This window comes from Nyctereutes procyonoides, unplaced genomic scaffold (genome assembly GCF_905146905.1).
Source record: "Nyctereutes procyonoides isolate TBG_1078 unplaced genomic scaffold, NYPRO_anot_genome, whole genome shotgun sequence".
In the NCBI taxonomy this organism is placed as follows: domain Eukaryota; kingdom Metazoa; phylum Chordata; class Mammalia; order Carnivora; family Canidae; genus Nyctereutes; species Nyctereutes procyonoides.
The window spans coordinates 7,539,297-7,560,248 of record NW_026575126.1 but is presented as its reverse complement, the minus strand read 5'-3'; the positions used below and the strand labels follow the sequence as shown (position 1 = coordinate 7,560,248).

At 40.0% G+C, this 20,952-nt stretch overlaps 1 protein-coding gene and 1 pseudogene across 3 annotated transcripts in view; both read right to left on the bottom strand.

Moving 5' to 3' along the window:
* Nucleotides 1–20,952, bottom strand: part of ST6GALNAC3 (ST6 N-acetylgalactosaminide alpha-2,6-sialyltransferase 3) — a 509,644-nt gene that overhangs the window by 73,781 nt on the left and 414,911 nt on the right. The gene's annotated exons all lie outside the window — the stretch shown is intronic.
* On the bottom strand, nt 15,224–15,437 carry LOC129520316 (small nuclear ribonucleoprotein G-like; annotated as a pseudogene).

The window sequence follows — 20,952 nt, the reverse complement described above, 5'->3', positions numbered from 1 at the left end:
CACAGAATGAAATAGCCCGTGTTTAGCTATCTAGAGTCCTGCTCAACCCAAGCTTCCTCCTGCATTCTGGAAGACAGCAGGAATATGGCATGTGTGCTACGTCATTTTGTTCCTGGCATGGCAAATCCCCAGAAAGTTTACCCAATGAGAGGTCAGAAAAAACAAACAAACAAACAAACAAACAAAACCACGGGCTTCATGAATGAGATAAGTGGGGTCCTTTGCATTTGGATACCAACACCAATGGACATCCCCACCCCTTTTCCCTACACCCATAAAGCATCTTTGGGAACAGAAAGGGGGAGGTGGAAAATTCTAAAAAGTTCAAGCATTTTCCTAGAAATGAGTATTCTGAAAGGAAAGAAAGAGGAAAAAACACCCCAGAACTACCAAATTGAATTTTCCCTACTACCCAGGACAAAGATAAGGAAAAATAAAGATATGGCATTAAGAAAAACAAAAAAAACAAACGATTCCGCATTTACTTTGCATATTTGAATTTGGAGTGTTGCCTTTGGAGGCTCAGCAGTTTTGTATCACTAGTAGATCTGCCACTGGTTTGGCATTTAATCCAGATCTGGCCTTGCTATGAAGGTTGAAACCATTTGCTGTGGTATTATTTATTATTATTATTATTATTATTATTATTATTATTTTTAATTGTTAAAGATTTTACTTTTAAGTAATCTCTATACCCCACGTGGGGCTCATCCTTACAACCCTGAGATCAAAAAAAAAAAAAAAAAAAACAACAACAACCCTGAGATCAAGTGTTGCCTGCTCCACTGACTGGGCCTGCCGGGTCCCCCTAATATTATCTTTGAATCAAGTACTTTGCAAGGGTGGATCCAGGCAGCATGAGGCCTAAAGCCTCTATATATAATTAGGAGGAGTGAGGTAAGAAGAAAATAAAATGACAAATACAAATTAGGGATGAAAGTAAATGTGTAGAAGGGAAAAATAAACCACGAGTTATTGGAGACCTGAAGAACTCTTCCTTCTGTGATCTCTTTATCTCCAAAAGGGGCCCATGCAAATCAAGGACCATGGCGCTCAAGCTGTATTAGCTTCAAGTTAAATGTCTAGTTCATGCCAGTAGGTTGTCCTGCTTTTTGTAAGAACCTACGCTGCAGGAGTAGGTCTGTGGTCTAGTGAGGGGGAGAGGTGGAGAGCCTACTTCCTGGCTATGGCTGGCCTTATTGGGGAAATAGGGTCAAGTTCACCATACGCTCACTCCCAAACCTCATGTCTACTCCTCTCTGGACTTGGGAGATGCAGTGGATCCTCCCTGACAAAATGGGAGAAATTATTGCTACTCTCTGCTCCTGGTGAAGGTATTAGGAACATTTAGTATTAGCCAAGGTGTCTTTGGAGGGGGCGGGAGGGGGAAAGCACATTGCTGAGCATTCCCATGGAAACTGTGCTAAGAACTCTTCTATGGCCTTTATTTTCCTGTGGAGAAAAACTTTTTGCTTCATCTTTTTTCATAATAAAATCAAATGAAACCTATATTGAACAGTTAAACAGCACAGTTTCCTCCACCGGGTAAATTAAGTAAGACAATATATGTGAAGCGCTTTGTGACTGTACCATGCTAAATAAATGCAAGACATTTCTATTATTGTTATTATTGCTATTATTTCTACTGCTCTGGAGTATGAAAGTTAAATTGGTCACTAAATAAACCTAACTTTGTCACCAGGGTGTTGCCGAGACTCTGAAATCCCAAGTACTATCTTCCTTTGGGGAATCCCAGGGAGAACTGTATGGGTGAAAGAGCAACATTTTAAAGACGGTGCTGGAAACAATCAGCACGACTTCTGAGATACCTCGGAGTGTCCAGACAAGAGCAGGGTCGGGCATCTGCCTCTCCAGGTGCGTCCCTTCGTCAGCATACGGAAAGGGGTGCAGCTTGTAAAGTGGATGGACCGGCACAGATTCAATTTCAGCTCTGGCTCAAGGCCGGACGCATGCATCCCTTCCTCCCTTTGCACAGGGCTCCTGCCCGCCTGGCTTGGTGAGAGGGTGGCCAAAGGAGATTGGAAACCGATTGATTTCCTGTTTTGATACAGCTCTGTTGCCGGTTGTATTTTTCTTTAGTGGTGTTAAATATTTAATGGAATCTTAGAGAAAAATTCTGTCTGTGTAATGTAAACACATTGGCAGGTTGCCAAAGAGGGTCCCACCTTGATTAGGCTGAATGTCAGGAGGCCCAACAGCACCTTCTGGGCGTTCCAAAGAGATGCTCCCCCCACCCCCGTAGAAGCCCCACGTTCACGCAGGCACTGCTGTGCCTTTTCTGCACGGCCCAGGTGTACTCACAGGGAGAGAGCTGGTCCAAACCCACACGGGGGTTTGATGCCTTCACCGGCACATCTGGTGAACAGTTTAGTATCTCAACTGTGGATGTCTAATTTGAGAATGAGCCTCTCTGACCTTTACTGTACAGACATGTATATATTCTAGAAGCCACAACAGATTCTGATCATTTACTGAACAAACACAATTTTCAAAAGTCAAAGCAACACGTCAGTTCCTACAAGGCAGACCTAAAACAATGGGTGAATATTACAGACACACAAATTTTGTCACTAAACAATAAAATGAATTAAAATGACTCTCCAGTTAGACCAGCTGCAGGAGAGAAACTGATGGACAGAAGCCTCAGCTCTGGGTGTTTATATTCTCTTATTTTTACTTATTTTTTTTAGAGGCAGGGGGAGGGGGAGAGGGATAGAGAGAATCTTAAGTAGGGCTCGATCCCACAACTCTTGATTTCTTGAGCTGAAATCAAGAGTCGGATGCTTAACTGACTGAGCCATGCAGGCGCCCTGGGTATTTTTAAATAAGTTGATGGTTACTGCCCATCAAGGATGATGTTGGGGTGGTTTTGCCTGGTTACCTCCCAATCCTGCTCTTGTTCTCACAGTGTCATCCTCATTTCCACTATGTTGGTTCAAGCCCAGTTTATCACTTCCTTGGATTATATCAGCACTTTTTTGGCTTATTTCCTTATCTATAGTGTCAGTCTCTAACATCCTGTCTTCCACATTGATGCTTAATCTTTTTTTTTCTTTTTAATAGCTTTGTAGTGACTCATAGACCATAGTATTCAGTCATTTAAAGTAAACAGTTTAAAAAAAATAGTTTAGTGGTTTTTTTTTTTTGTTTTTTTGTTTTTTTTAGCTTATCCACTGAGCTGGGTATCATTTTCACAATCTACCTTTTTAGACTTTTTATCAGGTCCAAAGAAAAACCCTGCACCCATTAGCAGGTCATGTCATTCCTGCCCTAGTTCCACGTCTATTCTGGACATTTCGTAGAAGTGGCCTTTTGTGACAGGCTTCTTTGACTGAATATAATGTTTTCATTGTTCATCCACTTGGTAGTGTTTATTTGTACTTTTATTGCTGAATAAGATTCTACTGTATGAGGATGCCTGGGTGAATCAGTGGTTGAGCATCTGCCATTGGCTCAGGGTGTGATCCCAGGGTCCTGGGATCGAGTTCCACATCGGGCTCCCTGTATTACAGGGACCCTGCTTTTCCCTTTGCCTATCTCTCTGCCTCTCTCTCTCTCTCTGTCTTTCATGAATAAATAAATAAAATCTTTTTAAAAAAGATTCTATTGTATGCATGTACCATTAATACATTTATCACTTGGTGAACATTGGGTTGTTTTCCAATTTTTTGCTATTATGAATAACGCTGCTATGAGCACTTATGTACAAGTTTCTTGTGAACATGTGTTTTCACTTCTCTTAGGGTGAAACTACTGGATCATACGCAACTGTATGTTTAACTTTTCGAGGAACTACCAGAGTGTTTTTTTAGAGCAGCTGGATATGTGAGACTTTCAGTTTCTCCATCTTTGTCAACATTTGTTATTGTCTATCTTTTTTCATAACAGCTATCCTGGTGGTTATGAAGTAGAGTCTCGTTGTGTTTTTGATTTGCATTTCTCTGATGCCTAATGATGTTAGACATCTTTTCACGTGCTTAGTGGCTCTTTGTGTATCTTTTTTAAGAAATGTTTATTCAAATCCTTTGTCTATTAAAATCATTTATTTTATTTATTAATTTTTAAAGATTTTATTTATTTATTCATGAGAGATACAGAGACAGAGGAAGAGACATAGGCCCAGGAGAAGCAGGCTGTCTGCAGGGAGCCCTATGCGGGACATGAAGCCAGGACCCCAGAATCATGACCTGAGCCAAAGGCGGATGCTCAACCGTTGAGCCACCCAGGCGTTCCTTAAAATCATTTTTAATTGGGATTTTTGTCCTTTTGTTATAGTGTTGTAATAATCATTTATATGTTCTAGATACAAATCCCTTACCAGCTATATAATTTGCAAATATTTTCTCCCTTTTTCTGCGAGTTGTTTTTTTTTTCACTTTCTTGACAGTTTCTTTTTAAGCACAAAAGTTTTAAATTTTGAAGTCCAGTTTCTCCCTTTTGTTGTTGATGCTTATGCTTCCAGCACTGAATGTAAGAAACCATTGTCTAATCCAAGATCATGAATATTTACTCCTGTGTTTTCTCTTAGGAGTTTTAAACTTTTATTTCCTACATTTAAGTCTGTGATCCATTTTGTTAACTTTTGTATGTCGTGTGAGGTAGGAGTCTAACTTCATTTTTTGGTATGTGGATATGCAGTTGTCCTAATACTGTTTGTTTCAAAGGGTGATCTTTCTTACATATAAATCTAAGGGTTTCACTTCACTTCACACTCAAAATTCCTCAGTAGCTCACTATTGCCTATGGTAGTGGTTTTTAGACTTGGGCTTCCTGAACTAGCAAAGTAAAATAAACAATTTTAGGAGACTTACATAGGGTTTCAAACTCTCTATTATTATTCAGGAGAGCAAAAGGTAGAACAAATAATGTTTATACTTTCTACATAATTTAATAAGAATATGTTTTACATAGATGCAAATGTCAGTAAAGGATATAATCTAAGAAGCTAAGTATTTTAAGTAAATTTACTAAAAACTAAGCAGATTGTACCCCTCTTTTAAATGCTTTTGTGGACCATGAAATATTTATCACAGTCTGCCATTTGGGAAACACCATGGTTCCTCCTACCTAAGAAGCTTCATCTGTGTCATCTTCTTCCTATATACCTTTATGATTCAATCATATCAAACAAACTTGATTTATTTTCTTTCTAATAGAAATGTTATAATAGTGATACAAAGGCCATAGGTGTGTAAGAGTTAGTTTCCAGCCTATCTGACCTACATTTCTTGGGTAAGAAATCAGAATAGTTAATGCAAGAAGTAAGTTAAATATGGTCATCACTACCAAGTATGGACGAACTTTTACCTTTCTTAGACTACAATTCGACTGTAATTAGAGACAATAGTGTCTGTCCCATAAGGTTACTATGAGGGTCAAATGATTTAAGAAAAAAAATGTGAGTCATCCAGTGCAGAAACTAGATGCATAGTAGCAGATCAGTAAATATTATTTGTGTTTCTCAGACATCTATCAGTGGTTTGCAACCCTAACGACACATTAGAATTACCTAGGTGGTTTGAAAAAGCCCACATCCCATTTGCAAGCTAATCATAAAACTGATATGTCCATTCAGGAGATCCAGAGTGGCCAAAAAACTCTTGAAAAAGAAGAAGAAGTTGGGAGGCTAACATTTTTTGTTTTTTAACTATTTCAAGAAATTCCTCACGTATTTGTTTCATCTGCCTGTAACAAGATATACAGTAACTTCATCCCACATGAATTTCCTGTGCCTGTTAACAATAAAATATTTGCTCACACTAATGAGCCGATATTTCTGGTGTCTTTGTGAAACCTCTTCTTATATGATTCAAGGAAGCTTTTACTTTTAAGGGCATTAAGGCTATTTTATAAAAGGGAACAATAGTCTGTTTTTATTTCACTGAAGAGAGAGAACAGAATTCTGATTCTCTATGGTTTTCATGAGTACAGCTAAGTGAACGCTTCTTTATATCTAGAAAGCACTTACATATGTACCTGCTCAGGAAATATTAGTTACTCTTATCTCATAGTCATTATGGTTATTAGAAATATTTCTAGCCTAGAATTAGTCCTTAGCAGCCCACAGACTTTTACATAGTTGGACTATGTTTTTGCTTCAAGCATTGAAGTACCTCTTCATTGGCCTGTTTGAGTTCATTATGGTTTCTCAGCTTTCATCCAATGAGTACAAATACTTAGAAAACTAAGTATTCAAATTATTCAAAGCACTAATTTCCACCCATCCATCCATCAAATTACATGTCTAAAGGAACGGACTTTATTAACCAAGTAAACCTCCTGACTCCAGCCTTCAGAAAAGGAAGAGCCTGCGTCCCAGAGCACATACCCTCCATTAAACAGTAACATGTCCCATGTGGCGTGTTCTCATTAGTGGAGTTCTTCCATCCATTTTCAAGTTGAAGTTTTGTTTTGAAGCTGAGTAAACCTGGCTTAATTGGCTTCTCCCAACCCCCCCGTAGCAGAAGTTTTGGGCAAGATGTATATCTTGAAATCTAATTACATATCTTAACTGTAACCTGAGAAGCTTAAAATTCACAGATGTACTTTATCTGTCAAATATGGAGACAGTTGGCAAATGCAGGCCATAAAGGTGGAGATTTAGTACCCCACTGCATGAATTGTTGCTGCTTTCCTGCGTTTATTACTTCACAGTTAATCAAGGAGATAACTCCCAGGAGTTTGGTATCGTTCTCCCTATGTTCTATAGAATGAAGAGGGAAGGAGAAAAGAATATTTCCTTTGTGACACATTTCCAACTGGAATAAGGTACTTGTTTCACAAGTCCTTGAATTCAAAACCAACATGAAATGTCTTAAGCATTTGATGTTTCTGAAATCCTTTCTAAAGCCAACAGACTGGGACATCACATTACTGTTTCTATTTGTATACAGTACTTTTGCTAATATGGTGATTGTATGAATATGTGCATGTCATTGGGACAGATATTCAGAAACAGGACAGCTCAACAACCATCAAAACCATATTTCTACAATGACCTGACATTTTTCCACCAACAGCAATTACATTGAAATAATTTTTTTAATATGAAAGCTCTAGTTATTGAGTAGAACATAGCTTCTTTGCTGAGTGTTAGAACTAAAAAAGGTTTTACATGTATATAAGTCTCAAAAATGATGCAATTACCAAAGATGAATAAAAACAGAAAAAACAAAAGAGGTTCTAAGAGACTCGGAGCAGATGCTGTCCCCGTCACCAGCCATCATCAGTGCTACCCAGGATAGCCTTTAGGAAGACAAGCCATCTTACTTCACAAGCAGTGCCAGTTACCTGGAGCAATTAAAGGCTTGTTTCCTAACCGACTAGACACAGGTGTCACCAGGTTCTTAGACAAATGGCCAGCATGATTCACCTACTCAGTAAATAAGGTAATTATGGCAGTGGACCAAGTTACCCAAGAAATTCTGCTGATAAGAAGTACCTCTATCCCTTCATTTCACGGTCCAAAATAAGGAGAGCTAACACTTCCATCCTCCTTCTCTCTTAGTGTGCATATGTTCCCCTACTATTACACAACTTTTACATGTTTTATTTTTAAAAATATAGAAATTCCCCCAACATAAAAGAAATAAAGAAATTATGAGCCAAACATACAAAGATCCAAAAAGAAACATATGTGAAGTCAAATCAAAATAGTAATTGCTCAAAGGCCTTAAGATCTCTGGTCCTTTAGGAAAAGACCCAGACATTTTCTTGAAACACTCTGGATAACCAATGTGTATTATCTTAGGAATGAAAAGATGCTTCAACAATAGAAAATCTATTAATGCATTACACAATATTAATAATTAACAAATTAAAGAACAAACAATCTATGATAAGCTCAATAGATGCCAAAAAAAATATTTAGTGAAGTTTAACATTTACTTAAGTTTAAACTCTTAGTAAATTAGAAGTAAAAGGGAACTTTCTAACTTGATAATTATTATTTATCAAAAATCTACGGCAAGGATCAAACTCAACAATGAAACTTAACAGTGTCACTAATTAGAGTTAGAATAAGACAAGGATGCCTGCTGTCACTTCTCTTCTTTGCTGCCATTAGAAAGTCTCAGTCAACACAATGAAAAGAGAAAAATAAAATGAGGTACATATCAGAAAGATAGGAACAATACTCTATTTCTGTACAAATGGTCAGTTTGTTTATACAAATAATCCACGAGAATCTATAGACCATTAAAATTAGTAATTGTTCAGCAAGGTGGCTACTTACAGGATCAACGTAAAAATAATGATAGGATTTCTACACAACAGTAATAAATCATTCAAGAACAATAACATAAAAAAGTACCTCGTTCACAATAATGACAAACTAAAATATAACTAAGAATAAATATGACACATATGTGCTGACCTCTGTGAAATAAATTACAAAATTACTTTCTCATTAACACAAAAGGACTGAAAAGACGAATAGGTATACCAAGTTTATGGATAAGAAAACTCAAATTAATCCATGTAGCAAGGCAATGCCATTTGTATTTTCAACGGACTTTTTCATGAGACATTATAAACCAATCTTGAAATTCCTTTAAAAGAGCCAAAGGTCAATAATAACTAAGCATCTTGAGTAAGAAGAAAAGGGTAGGGGTGGCTTGATTGATCAGATATCCCAATTAGTAATAGTGACACTACAAATAAAAACAGTAGCTGCTAACTTTTATTAAGCATTTATATGCCAGGGAAAAGCCTTTCATTTACTCAGTTTAATAAAATGATTGCTACCATTTTACATATTAAAAAAAAACAACAACGATAGGGGTCACGGAGATTAAGAATCTCTCTCAAGTTACCATGGCTAGGCAGTAGCAGAGTCAGGATTCAAACCCAAGCAGGGTGGCTCGAGTCCCTGACCAAACCTTATGACATAGTGTCTCTAATGCTAGTGGTAAACAAAATGCCATACTGACACAGGAATAGAAAAAACAGACCACTGAAAACTACTACAGAACTCAGAAAGTGACCATTGTAATGTGGAAACTTGATATCAATAAGTGATCAAAAAAATGAAACACATGATATGTTATGAAATTACTAGTTATCCATGTGGAAAAAATAAAATGAAACTAGGACTTTTATATTACATATCTATATCTATGTAAATATACATAATATAAATAATACATTAATATATAATAATATATGTGTAAATATATATACAATATAAAGGGACCAATGATGAAAAGCAAAAGCTTGAAAAATTTTATAAGAAAATATGAAAAGATGGGATCCCTGGGTGGCGCAGCGATTTGGCGCCTGCCTTTGGCCCAGGGCGCGATCCTGGAGACCCGGGATCGAATCCCACATTGGGCTCCCGGTGCATGGAGCCTGCTTCTCCCTCTGCCTGTGTCTCTGCCTCTCTCTCTCTCTGTGACTATCATAAATAAATAAAAAAATAAAAAATTAAAAAAAAAGAAAATATGAAAAGATATTTTCAAGATTTTGGAGATAGCGAAAGTTTCTTATACAAGACATAAAAAGCCCAAACCACCCAGTGATAAATTTTACTCTATTAAAATTTAACTCTCCTACTCACAAAACAGTATTATAAACAATATAGGTAGTCAAGCAACAGTCTGGGCAAAGACATTTGCAATGTGTGTTAACAAGAAAGGATTTCTATCCGGGATATATAAGGAATTTTGCAAATCGATAAGAGAAAAACCCAGCAACTCCCCATTTCTTCTATAAAGAGCAATGGACACAAATAGGCAATTTTAATAAAAGGAAACCTGACCGGCCAACACACCTATTGAAAGATCCTCACTCTTCCTCGTTGTTCGGGAAATACAAATTAAAACATGGTGATATCACTTCATATCAGAATCTGATACAAAGCGTTAAGTACAAAAACAGTTTCTCTCATCTACTACTTGTGAGAATATCAAGTGGTACAACATTTTACAGTACACTTTAGCAAAATGAAAGAAAATCGAAATATACCTCCTCAACCCCATAATTTTACTTCTAGGTATACACCTCGCACTAAGATACCCTCACGCACGTGACAAGGAAATATGTTGAGGAATATTAATTGTAGGTATCATTATTTGTAATAGGAAAAGACTGTAAATGATAAATCCACATGGTTGTCAAGAGAAAAATAGATAATTAAATTGTGGTGTATTCACACAATGAAACTGCATAGTTACATGCAAAAAAATATATAGTTAAACGCCAATAACAAGACTGATTGAAGAGATTACAGAATAATACGTTAGGATTTATATGGTGTGTGTAGTGTTCATGCATAATATAACATTTACATACAGCTTGAAAATGTGCAAAAACACCCTATAGTTTTATATTGCTTAAGGACGTGTACAGATAGTCATAATACAAACACACGCTAGACTGGTAAACCCAAATTCAGGGCAGTGGTTGCCTCCAGGCAGAGAAAGGCAGGGGCAGGAGCATGGAAACAGGGGAAGGGACGCAGGGACTTCACCTGCTGTTGAGATGTTTTGTTTTTAAATTCCACAACGATATTAACAGGCCTCAAAGGCCTCTGGCAAAATCTGTGAATCTGAGAGAGCTGGGGGATAGGGATAGGTATTGGAATGTTCATTATTTCATTTCATGTATGTATATACACATATATTTTATATCTGAAATATCTTTTTAATAAATAAAAAAGGAGCTATATGTAAATCAGATGTGAATACTCAGAGTCCTGTGTTCCCGGTAGGTTGTGGTTATAGGATGATTTCAGAGGTAGCTAGAAACCAACTAGAAGTCAATTGAAGCCAACTAGCCCGTCAATTAAGTGTGCCCTTCGTCAGGCACCAAGCTAGGTTCTGGCGATAGGGTGGGCAAAGAGTCACCCACAGAATGAATATCTATCTCATTCCAGCGGGATTACAAATGTACCTCCACCAGCCATGACAAGTGCCATGGAGAGAAGTAGGGGACTACGACAGAGAATAAGCAAATCCTTGAGATCCTGAGATCCGGCCGCCTGGAAGTTACCCACGTCTGCCCCTCTCCCCGGCCCTCTTCTAGTACAAAGGTGGGGGAGCGGATACTGGTTTTCCAGACTCCCTGGCATGTGGCACAGTTCTCATCAGTCAGACATAGTTGGGAGTCTCTGGGGAGAGCAGCCCTCTCTAAATAAAAAGGCAAACCCTCAGAGAAGAAAGCCTTACACACACACACACACACACACACACACACCACCCCCTGCTTAACTCCTCCCACACTATTCTGTCTGCGGCATGGATATGATGCTGGGGGTGGAACAGACGTCTTGACATGATGAAGATGGAAGCCATATGCCGTGGGGGGTGGAGGACAGGGGTGGGCTCCTGGGTCCCCGATGATGCGGCTGAGCCATGGTTTGGATCGCACTGTTCACTCTGAACTTCTTTTTTAGCAGGTTATTAATATCTTCTGGCTTGTGCCACTGCTAATGCAATTTCCCCTTATTTGGAAGAGTCATTCCAAACAGACACCTTCTAGAACAGGCGACGTTGAAACTGAGAGGAGAGGAAGGGGAGGGGGGCGGCCCTGCAGAAGGCAGGTATGGGGCAGGGAAGTGGGTGGGTAAAGAGGCCCCACCGGAGGGAAACACCACGTTTCAGAGGGCTGGCATGCTTGAGGAGCTCGGGGAGCCCACCGAGGCTGTGCGGCTGCTGGGCAACGGGCAGGGCGTCTGAGTGCTTGACCATCTCAGGTTAAGAAAGTGGAATCCATGATCTGAAACCAAAGACAGGCTCAGGAGCACCCGGGTACTTGCTGTTGCTGTTTTCAGAGACTTCTTTCTATAAAACAAAGAATTAACCCCAACCCATCTCCTTGGATTTGTAAGTGTTTGACCTTTTATTTTTATTTTTATTTATTTATTTATTTTTTTAGATGTGTTTGACCTTTTAAAAGTGAACTCCACCAAGCCCACCCTCAGTCCAGAGCTAGGGCTCTCCCCACCCACCTCCTCCACCCCAGGAGGGGAAAACAGAATCTCCCCAGTCCCCTTGACATAAAGGAAACTGCAATGATAGGATTTAACCAAAGGCTAGCCAACCGTGTCTTAGGCATTCCCTATGCTCCAGAGGTTTCTATTTTGTTCTGTACCGATCTGAATGGGAAGAGGCTGCATCACTGTTGAGACGAGCCTTTCTGCCTTGAATAACACAACAGAAATCTAGTTCCTCGAGTCCTGTCCTCCCCAGGCACTGAGGCAAGGGTTGGCTGACTTTCTAATGCGCTTCCCATTGGTCTCTTTCCTGGATCCTGTGCTCTTTTGGCAAACGAAGGTTATTTTGCAAGACAGTATTTACCGAGCACCTGGGTGGGCAGAGTGCCAGTGGAGGCGAGAAGCCCATGGCTTGGAAGAAAATGTCCATTTTCCTCTGCAAAGTCTCAATTTCCTGGGTGTCCTGCAAGTTTCCACTTGGTGATTTTAGAGCAGACCTGGATATAATATTTATTAGTTTCCGGGCCTCCCCTCTTGCCCCCTTTAGCTTTCTGTAACTAAGCCATGGCCCGGCCCATTCTTCTAATCTTCCACCCACGTCCTTTCCGGAGCTCATTGGCTCCTGGTGCTGTTCTCTGCGCTTCTTCCAAGTTGCCCGAGCTGCCCCGGGAACAGGAGGTGGGAGGGGGGCTGCTCGGCCCCCAGGGGCCGCGGCCCAGCCTCGTTGGGTGCCCTTCTGCACGGGCGACCACGACTCGGCCATGCCCTCCATCCTGCTAGGCTGCCCAGGTGGCCTGGACTTAATTTGCAGACCTTGCTGCACCCTGGGCCTCCTGGAGCATTGCCCCGTGTTTGGATCCCCGTCCCCCAGGTGTGCACTGCCTTGCCTTTCTCAGTCGCTCACAAAGTCATTACTCTCAGCCTGCGCACCTCAAGTCTCAAAGGTTGTTTGCATTTAATTTCTATTGCCTGAGCAGCTCAGGATACTTGCTAAATTGGGATTATTAGGGAATTTCAACAATGTGCCGCTTCATCCTTTGCTCCACGCAGGTCATGACGGAGGATGCTTAAATAAGGTCCACAGTTGCAGCAACAGCCTGTTAGGCCGGGGCATCTTCTTAATCCTCCTTTGGGGGTAACCCCTCTACCAGCAGCTCCCGCAGAACCTTCTTTGTTCCCAGGTTCTTGGCCAACTTACAACCCGGATAGTCAACCTTCCTATTTATTGAGAATTGTGCTAGAAACCGTGGGAGATTTCTAAATCATGAAAGACACAGTCATCGCCCTTCAAAAGGCTTCTGTGACTATTGAGTATATACGATCTTCAGTATCTAACCAGCATCATAAACGTGCCAAGTACTATTAGGTGCTGAGGTCGCACATAGGAGGAGTACGGAGTCCCAGAGAGTTTCCACCATCGCAGCTAATGGCGTGTTGTCACAACACAATGTGAAAACAATGATGGCACGTACACCTGGGAAGCTAATCTTTCAGTCTTACTCTCTTCACCTGTAAAATGGAACCAACCTTCTAAGCTGTAGTTAGGGCTTCCATAAAATGTAAGTTAGGGCTTACATAAAACACTACTTCTTCATATTACCACCATTCCATAATTCCTTGTCTATAGTTCCCATATAAAATGGGATATGGACAACACTTGGTGCAGTGCATGACACAGAGCATTAAGAATGTTACTATTATTGGGGGCCCCTGGGTGGCTCAGCCGGTTAAGCATCTGCCTTGGGCTCAGGTCATGACTCTGGAGTCTGGGGATGGAGCCCCGCATCAGGCTCACTCTCCCTCGGCTGCGCACCCACCCCCCACACACTGCTCATGGCCTCACTCACTCACTCTCTCTCAAATAAATAATTTTTTTAAAAAAAGAGTTACTATTAATAATAGTTCCAAGTATGATAATATAATGATTATTATCGTTAGTATTACAATAACTACATTCAATCTGATTGATCGTGGCTGTCTGGAACATTATGATGAGATAATTCAGAAATCTTTACTAGGTCCACTAGCAAAGAAGACTGATGGATGCCGATACAGTGATGGACAGGAGGAAGAGCTAGCAAGTGATGCCCACATATAATCACACTCCAATTGCCAATGTAGCTCTTTGACCTGGAAGTGTCACACAGTGCCTAGGCGGTAACTGACTTTGCCTGTCAGGATAGGAGGGAACTGATGTCATACTGTAGGGTCTTATGCCACTCTGTGTACTACTTTAATTTAGAAACCCCAGATGTGGTTCTAAGTTTGAAAAGTCTAAGAGGTCAAGTGAAGCTGGGGGTGGATGAGAACTTCTGCTACCAAAATGAGACCCTTCCTGCCCAAAGCTGTTGCAGAGACTAGAGAACGGTGGTTTGCAACTGCTGCTCCATGACAAAGTTTTCATTGCTCTGCAGCAAAATAGGAGTGGTTAGGACAAAGGAGAGAAGATTTTGTGATGAAATGTCCTTAGTTGAAAGAACAGATCCTGTGTTCTTCCCATTTTGGGTGTTAAAATGTCATCCCTTTCATAGAAAGATGCCCTGAAGATTTCCCCTTCAGTATCAAGCCTCAAAACGTTCAAAGTTCCATAATGCTTATTTCTGTGAAATCTTATCTACTCCATGACTTTAATACCATCAACATGCTAAAAACTTTTAATGTGTATCTAGTAGCAAAATACTCTAAACTTCTGATTCATATATTTGCCTGCGTTGGGTATCTCCAGGGACCTTAAATTTGACAAGCCCCCAGAAGGACCCCGAATTGTCCCTTCATGCCTCAACCTGTCCTCCTCTTAGTCCTTCTGTCTTGGTAATTGGTATATGAAATGGCAAGTTGCTGAAGGCAGGAATATAGAGTCATCCTTGATACCTCTCTCTTCCTTTCCTCGTCCTTTCACCTATCAATGAGTCTCAGCAATTCTAGTTCCAAAATATTCTTCAAATCCAACTACTCACCATCACATGGCTGTCACCCTCATCATATCTATAGCACTAATATTCTTTCCTACCCAATCTCTTTCCACTCTCCCTTCTCTCTCATCCATTGTCCAGTGACATCCAGATGACTCTTAGCATAAAGTTAAAATCCTTATCATGGGCTGAATCCAAGTACAATTTTATTTTATTTCATTTTTTTTTACTATCATAAAAGTTTATTTAACAAAAAAGTTCAATACGAAAATGCACATGAACTGGTTTTTATATTGTCATAAAACAGGTACTATGAAGAGAGGATAGTCAGAAGTAGTTGATTTTCTGGTGAACACACTCATTCCAAGGCTTCCAGTGTGATGACACTCTTTCTTCATATTACCACCATTCCACAATTTCTTGCCTATGGTTCCCATCTCCATACATTCATCTATCACAGGATTCATAAAGGGATCGAATCCCTGCATTATTCCTTGGACATGTCTGCCACCATGTAATTTCAATGATAATTTCTTATCCATAAATGTTTTTGACTTGGAAGGGTGAGCTTTGCTCAGGGTGTAAGCTCAAAGATGGCTCCAAGTCTCCAAGCACAATTTTTAAAAATAATTCCCTGCCTTTCTCTGTTCATATAAAATTAATGTTTTCTATGCTCTCAGAAAACCATGTTTATTTCCTTCATAGCCCCTATGACTATATAGTTATTAGTATATAACTATATAACTATTAGTATAATTGATTAATAACTATCTCCTTCATCAAGACTATAAATTACTCAAGGGCATGGATTATATCTAGCTTTGTTTTCCATTGCATTCCCAGGGCCTGCTTCAGTAGCAGGAGATAGTAGGTACTCAATAAATATTCACAAATCAACAAATGAGTGAGAACAGAAAAAAAATTACACATCTTTACTTGGCAAAATAAGAAGGTGCCTATTCTTAGTAAGATTTTTTGTCTATTTGTTTGTTTCTGAAATCCAAAGTCTGAGAATTACTGCTCTGGGGCCTCATCTGGGGCCTCTGCATATTGTAATGGCCCATGCAAATGGCCTGTGAAAGCTTGTGGGAGGTGCTAGTAAGGTCCAGCTAATTGTTGGACTTGCTCTCTGCTCTTTGGAATACAGAAGTTTCTTTGGTCTAATTGTAGTTTTGGAGCTCTATAACTCTGGGCATGGGCTCCACAACTCTTAAGTAAATGGCAAAGGAAAAAAAGAATAAAGGATCATGATACCCATCTCAAGTTGAAGCTTTGCGTTTTAGAAAAATTTATTTGTATATTTTATCTCTTGTGCTGATAGTCTAAAGACAGAAAAAAATGATTTATGGTGAAACCTGCCCATATACCCATTGGCTATACAGTACCCCAATTCATAATATGTGGACTATAAATTAGAAGAGAGAGATTCTAAGCCAGCCAATCAGATTTACATTCCCAGTGGCAGCTTGTGTTATAGCTCTTGGATTGTTCTGTCAAAGAATTTATTGAGATCCAGATGCTCCAGTTCCCAATCTTCCCTGAGTAAGTGGTTGTCAGGTACTCCTGTCCAAAAACAAGGCAGTTGGTGTTTAACTATAGGCTCCCACACTTGTCAAATGATCTCCAAAGAATATGAAATTGCTTGTCATCCTCGTCAAAATTACATATGAATGGGATATTTGCTGTGTTGTAATTAAAAACTCAATTAAAAGAAATTCTGAAATCATTATCAACTTTTTCAGGCATGAGTTGATCTACCAAAAAGCAAGCTGTTTATAGCTTAGGCTTTTACCAGCATTCAGAAGAGGGAGGAATTCCAAAATAGGCCCAAGGAAGGGATGAGATCCAGACTAAAGTGGAAGCATTCTAAAGGAGGACATCAGCAGGTGTAGATGCGACATTACCTGTTAGGTGGCAAGTGCTCTTATCTTCTAGCACTAGTATATGTAACTGTAATTCCATAATTAGGCGGTATCATCTCATTAACACTGAGGACCACTGTCCCTAATGAGATTCTTCAAAATGAACAAACAGGAGGTAGCTAATCATTATGGCTCTCATTTATACCGGACCTCTCTACTAGATGCATATTATTGGACAAAATTAATCGCATTACAGTGGGAGCCACTGAATGTAAGCACATTTGGTTCTCAGGGAAACGATTACCCTAAGTGGCCAATCATTAATTGACTACAGACAGTAGGGCATCGGTGATGAGAGAGGAGCAAGGATGTGTGTATATCTGAACAGGAAACTCATCATTTTATAGCCATCTAGTTGAGGCTGGATGAGAAAAAAAGTCCCAGCTTCTGCCTGAGGCCAGTTAAGCCAGGCTGTTTCTTAAATCAGGTCATGAATTATTAATAGTAATAATTCAATAGCAGCCTCCATTTATTGAGAACTTACTATGTACTAGCAAGAAGACTAAGCCCTTTAAATTCATGATCACACTTAATCCTCACAACAACCCTCTGAGATATGTCTCACAGTTTGTAAGCGGTAAGAAGGAAGCAAATCAATTTGAGTCTAAAACCAGTATCCCTAGACATAAAATTATACATTCTTGATCCAGACTCAATAGAGACCAGAGCCTCTGGGTATTTTATTATCAGCCTGGGCAGAGTCAGTACATCTGGGGTTAAGGCATCTAGGTATGATGCCGAACCCAAGGAACTCCTGTGGGCATTTTTTTTCTTCTATGCATTTGGAGATTGTTTGGACATAATGAAAAACACTTCTTTTTTTTAGGAGAAAATGGCTTTATCTTCATTTCTGTGATTGTAACACTAACCAGCAAATACCAGTGAAACGTGATGTTTAAAAAGCAGCATCGATTCCAGTTTTCCTAACTTCCTATTAAGACAGGAGGGGTGAATAGTACTCCTAATCTGTAGCTCAAATCTTCTAATGAATGGAAGTGAGACATATGGGAATATGCCCCATCAGAAGCCGCGGCACCCTTTTGTACAGAGCTGCCTGCGGCGTTCCCCTGTCAGGTATGACAAGGGGGATGACTCAGAAAATCTTCAGTGTCTTAATTGTTATTCCAACTACATGATTTTCATTGCACGTGCTTCATTTTTTTTGGAAAGGTGGAGACTTATGTATGATGAGAGCAGAGGATGCATATGTCTAAAATGTGGGAAGAAAAGTTGACTAGAGGGATGAGGTCTAAGAAGGCAAGGGCCCTGAGAGGCAGAGTATCCATCTAAGAGCCAAACACTCCTGGGACAGTTGGCCTAGCTAGCTGGATAGCAAATATTTATATCTTGGAATGAAATAGTTTATAATTTACTTTAATGAGGACAATCAATGGGTATCCTAAGGGCAGACCCCGTGTGTTGGGGGAATCACGCCCTATGAAGAAAAGCCCATGCATGGAGGTGGGAGAGGAGCAGCATGAGAACCCGGGGTACAGAGGAAATGTTTTAATGTCGGGTGAGAGAGCAACCCTGAGAAGCATTATGAGGGGCTTCTAAAGAAGATTTCATCTGCCAAGTCATTGTATGTGGTCCTTAGGGGAATGAGTCAATACTATGACCTTTGTCCTAAGGCCATGAAGCATGACTTACCTCTCCTCTTCCTTCCATCTGTCCTTGTGGTTTCAGAGGCTTAAGAGTTAATATCCTCCTTGCTTCAGGCCAACCTTTCCTATGGATCTCCCCCTCTGCCCCTCCACCTTTCCCCCTTCCTTTGAGAACATGATACATTAATTTTTTTTTATTATACAGTCCTACCTTTTCCCACTATCAGATCATTCTCTTTAGCCCTCAGTCTTACTTCAACTACTCTCCTCTTAGAATAACCTGCTCCTCATTCTGCATTTCCTCTAACATCCTATCCCTCTACTTCCTCCCATCCAAAATTCTCTGTGAAGACTGTGCTCACTCGCCCCCGCATTCGCTCCTCAGTTGACTGCAGTTAGGTTTCTGCTGCCATTTTGTAGGGAGACTGCTCTGAAAAAGTCACCTAAAGTCCCAGCTTTCTAAATTTATAGGATTCAAGTCCTTACATCAGATTTCATTGCTTTGGTTTCACTTTGTATCTTACCACTTTCTTGAACCTCTGTGACATCACACTCTACTGGGTCCCTTCACACCCCCATTTAAACTATCTCCACTTCCTGGTGTCTTTCTTGGCTTTTTTATTGGCCCAGCTTCTAAAAGCTGGCATTCTTAGGCTTCTACTCTTACCTCTTTTCTCTGAGAATTTTAACTACCACTTTTATGCTTATAACTTACAAATCTGAATTTCCTCCCCAGATATATTGCTCACAATTCAGAGCCATATATTCAATTGCCTTCTGGACACCTTCATTCAAATGTCTTATAGAAATCTTGAGATAAACATGGCCAAAAAAATGAACAGATCCCTTATCTCTTCTGATTCTCCTTCAGTATTCTGTGTATAAATTGTACTGCAAATCACCTAATCAGTCCAACTATAAGCTTGAGGGTCATCCTCACCAATGCTCACAAAATTAATCACCAGACAATGCCATTCTTTACTCATTTTTATATTTGCCCTCTCTGTTCTGTGTAGTTCTCCCAGCTTAAGTTCCTGCTCTCACTATCGGTCACCCGCACTACAGCAATATCCTCCCCAGGTTCTCTGACCCTCCCATGCACCCCCCTGCATGCCCCCTGAGTGCCTATGCTATGCGTTGGCCTCACTGGGTTTCTGTCACCAACAGGATAAAACCTGATCCTTTCACATAATATCTGGTCTCTTGAGAATCATTTTTTTTTTGCTATTCTCTGCTTGCTATTTTAAGCTCTAGTCATACTGATCCTTTTACTAACTCGGAATATACTGCGCTATTTTTCACCTCAAGGCTATACTCATGCCATCTCCTCTTCCTGGGACTCCCTTCTCCTCCTCTCCCTAACTTTCTGTGACATCCTTATTGTAAAAACTTAGTCAGGGATCTCATTCTAGGGTCCCGAGCACCCTGCATATCTCTATCAGTGCAGTCACCCCAACACACTGGTATTCTCTATTTCCCCAATATAATTTTACATCTTTGAAAGTAAAGATCAGGGGCACCTCGGTGGCTAAGTGGTTGAGCATCTGCCTTCCACTCAGGGAGTGATCCCGGGGTCCTGGGATTGAGTCCCGCATCAGGTTCCCTGCAGGGTGCCTGTTTCTCCCTCTGCCTGTGTCTCTGCCTCTCTCTCTGTGTCTCTCATGAATGAATAAATAAAATCGTAAAAAAAAAAAAAAAGAAAGTAAAAATCAGTATTATTATTTTTCTGAATTCTCAGTGCCTAAAGCAGGTTCTGATAGATGGTAGGTATTGTTCTGGTTTTTATTGAATACAATAATAACAGAAACATATATGTGTACAGGACTTCAGATTTTTCAGATTGCCTTCCCACACATCTCCTTTAATCTTTATGGCCATCCTTCCTGGCTATTCAATATGTATATTTTATCTCAGTTTATACCATATGTTAATCATTGGCAGCTTTAGCTGAGACTACCTGAGAAACACAACACAGAAAGACATTGTTGGAGGGACACCTGGGTGGCTCAGTGGTTGAGCGGCTGCCTTTGGCTCAGGGTGTGACCCCGGGGTCCTGAGATCAAGTCCCGCATCAGGCTCCCTGCAGGAGCCTGCTTCTCCCCCTGCCTATGTCTCCGCCTCTTTTTGTGTCTCTCATGAATAAATAATAAAATCTTAAAAAAAAAGAGTGTTTGAAAACAGCTCATCTTTATTTTAATACAATTTATAATACAATGGGACTCTCCTGAATTAAGTTTATGAGCCCAGAAATACCCCAAATCACCACCACCACCAAAAACCCCAGAAACAAAACCAAAACACAAAGTGTTTTTTAAAATTCTCCATTCACCATGTAAGTCATAGTTCACTCCAGTGTTTCTGAGCTTTAAAACCAACGATTCATAGTTATTTCCTATGCTCTTGTTGTTAATGGAACATTTTACATATCTATTTCTCCAACTTTTTAAGTAGAGTTTTAATCTTCCCTTGTTCCAAAAATGTCCAGTTCATCTGGAGTTCCCAGTTCCCAATTTGTATTTTTATTTGATTTTTTTTGACTTTTAGATGACAGACTAATTCAC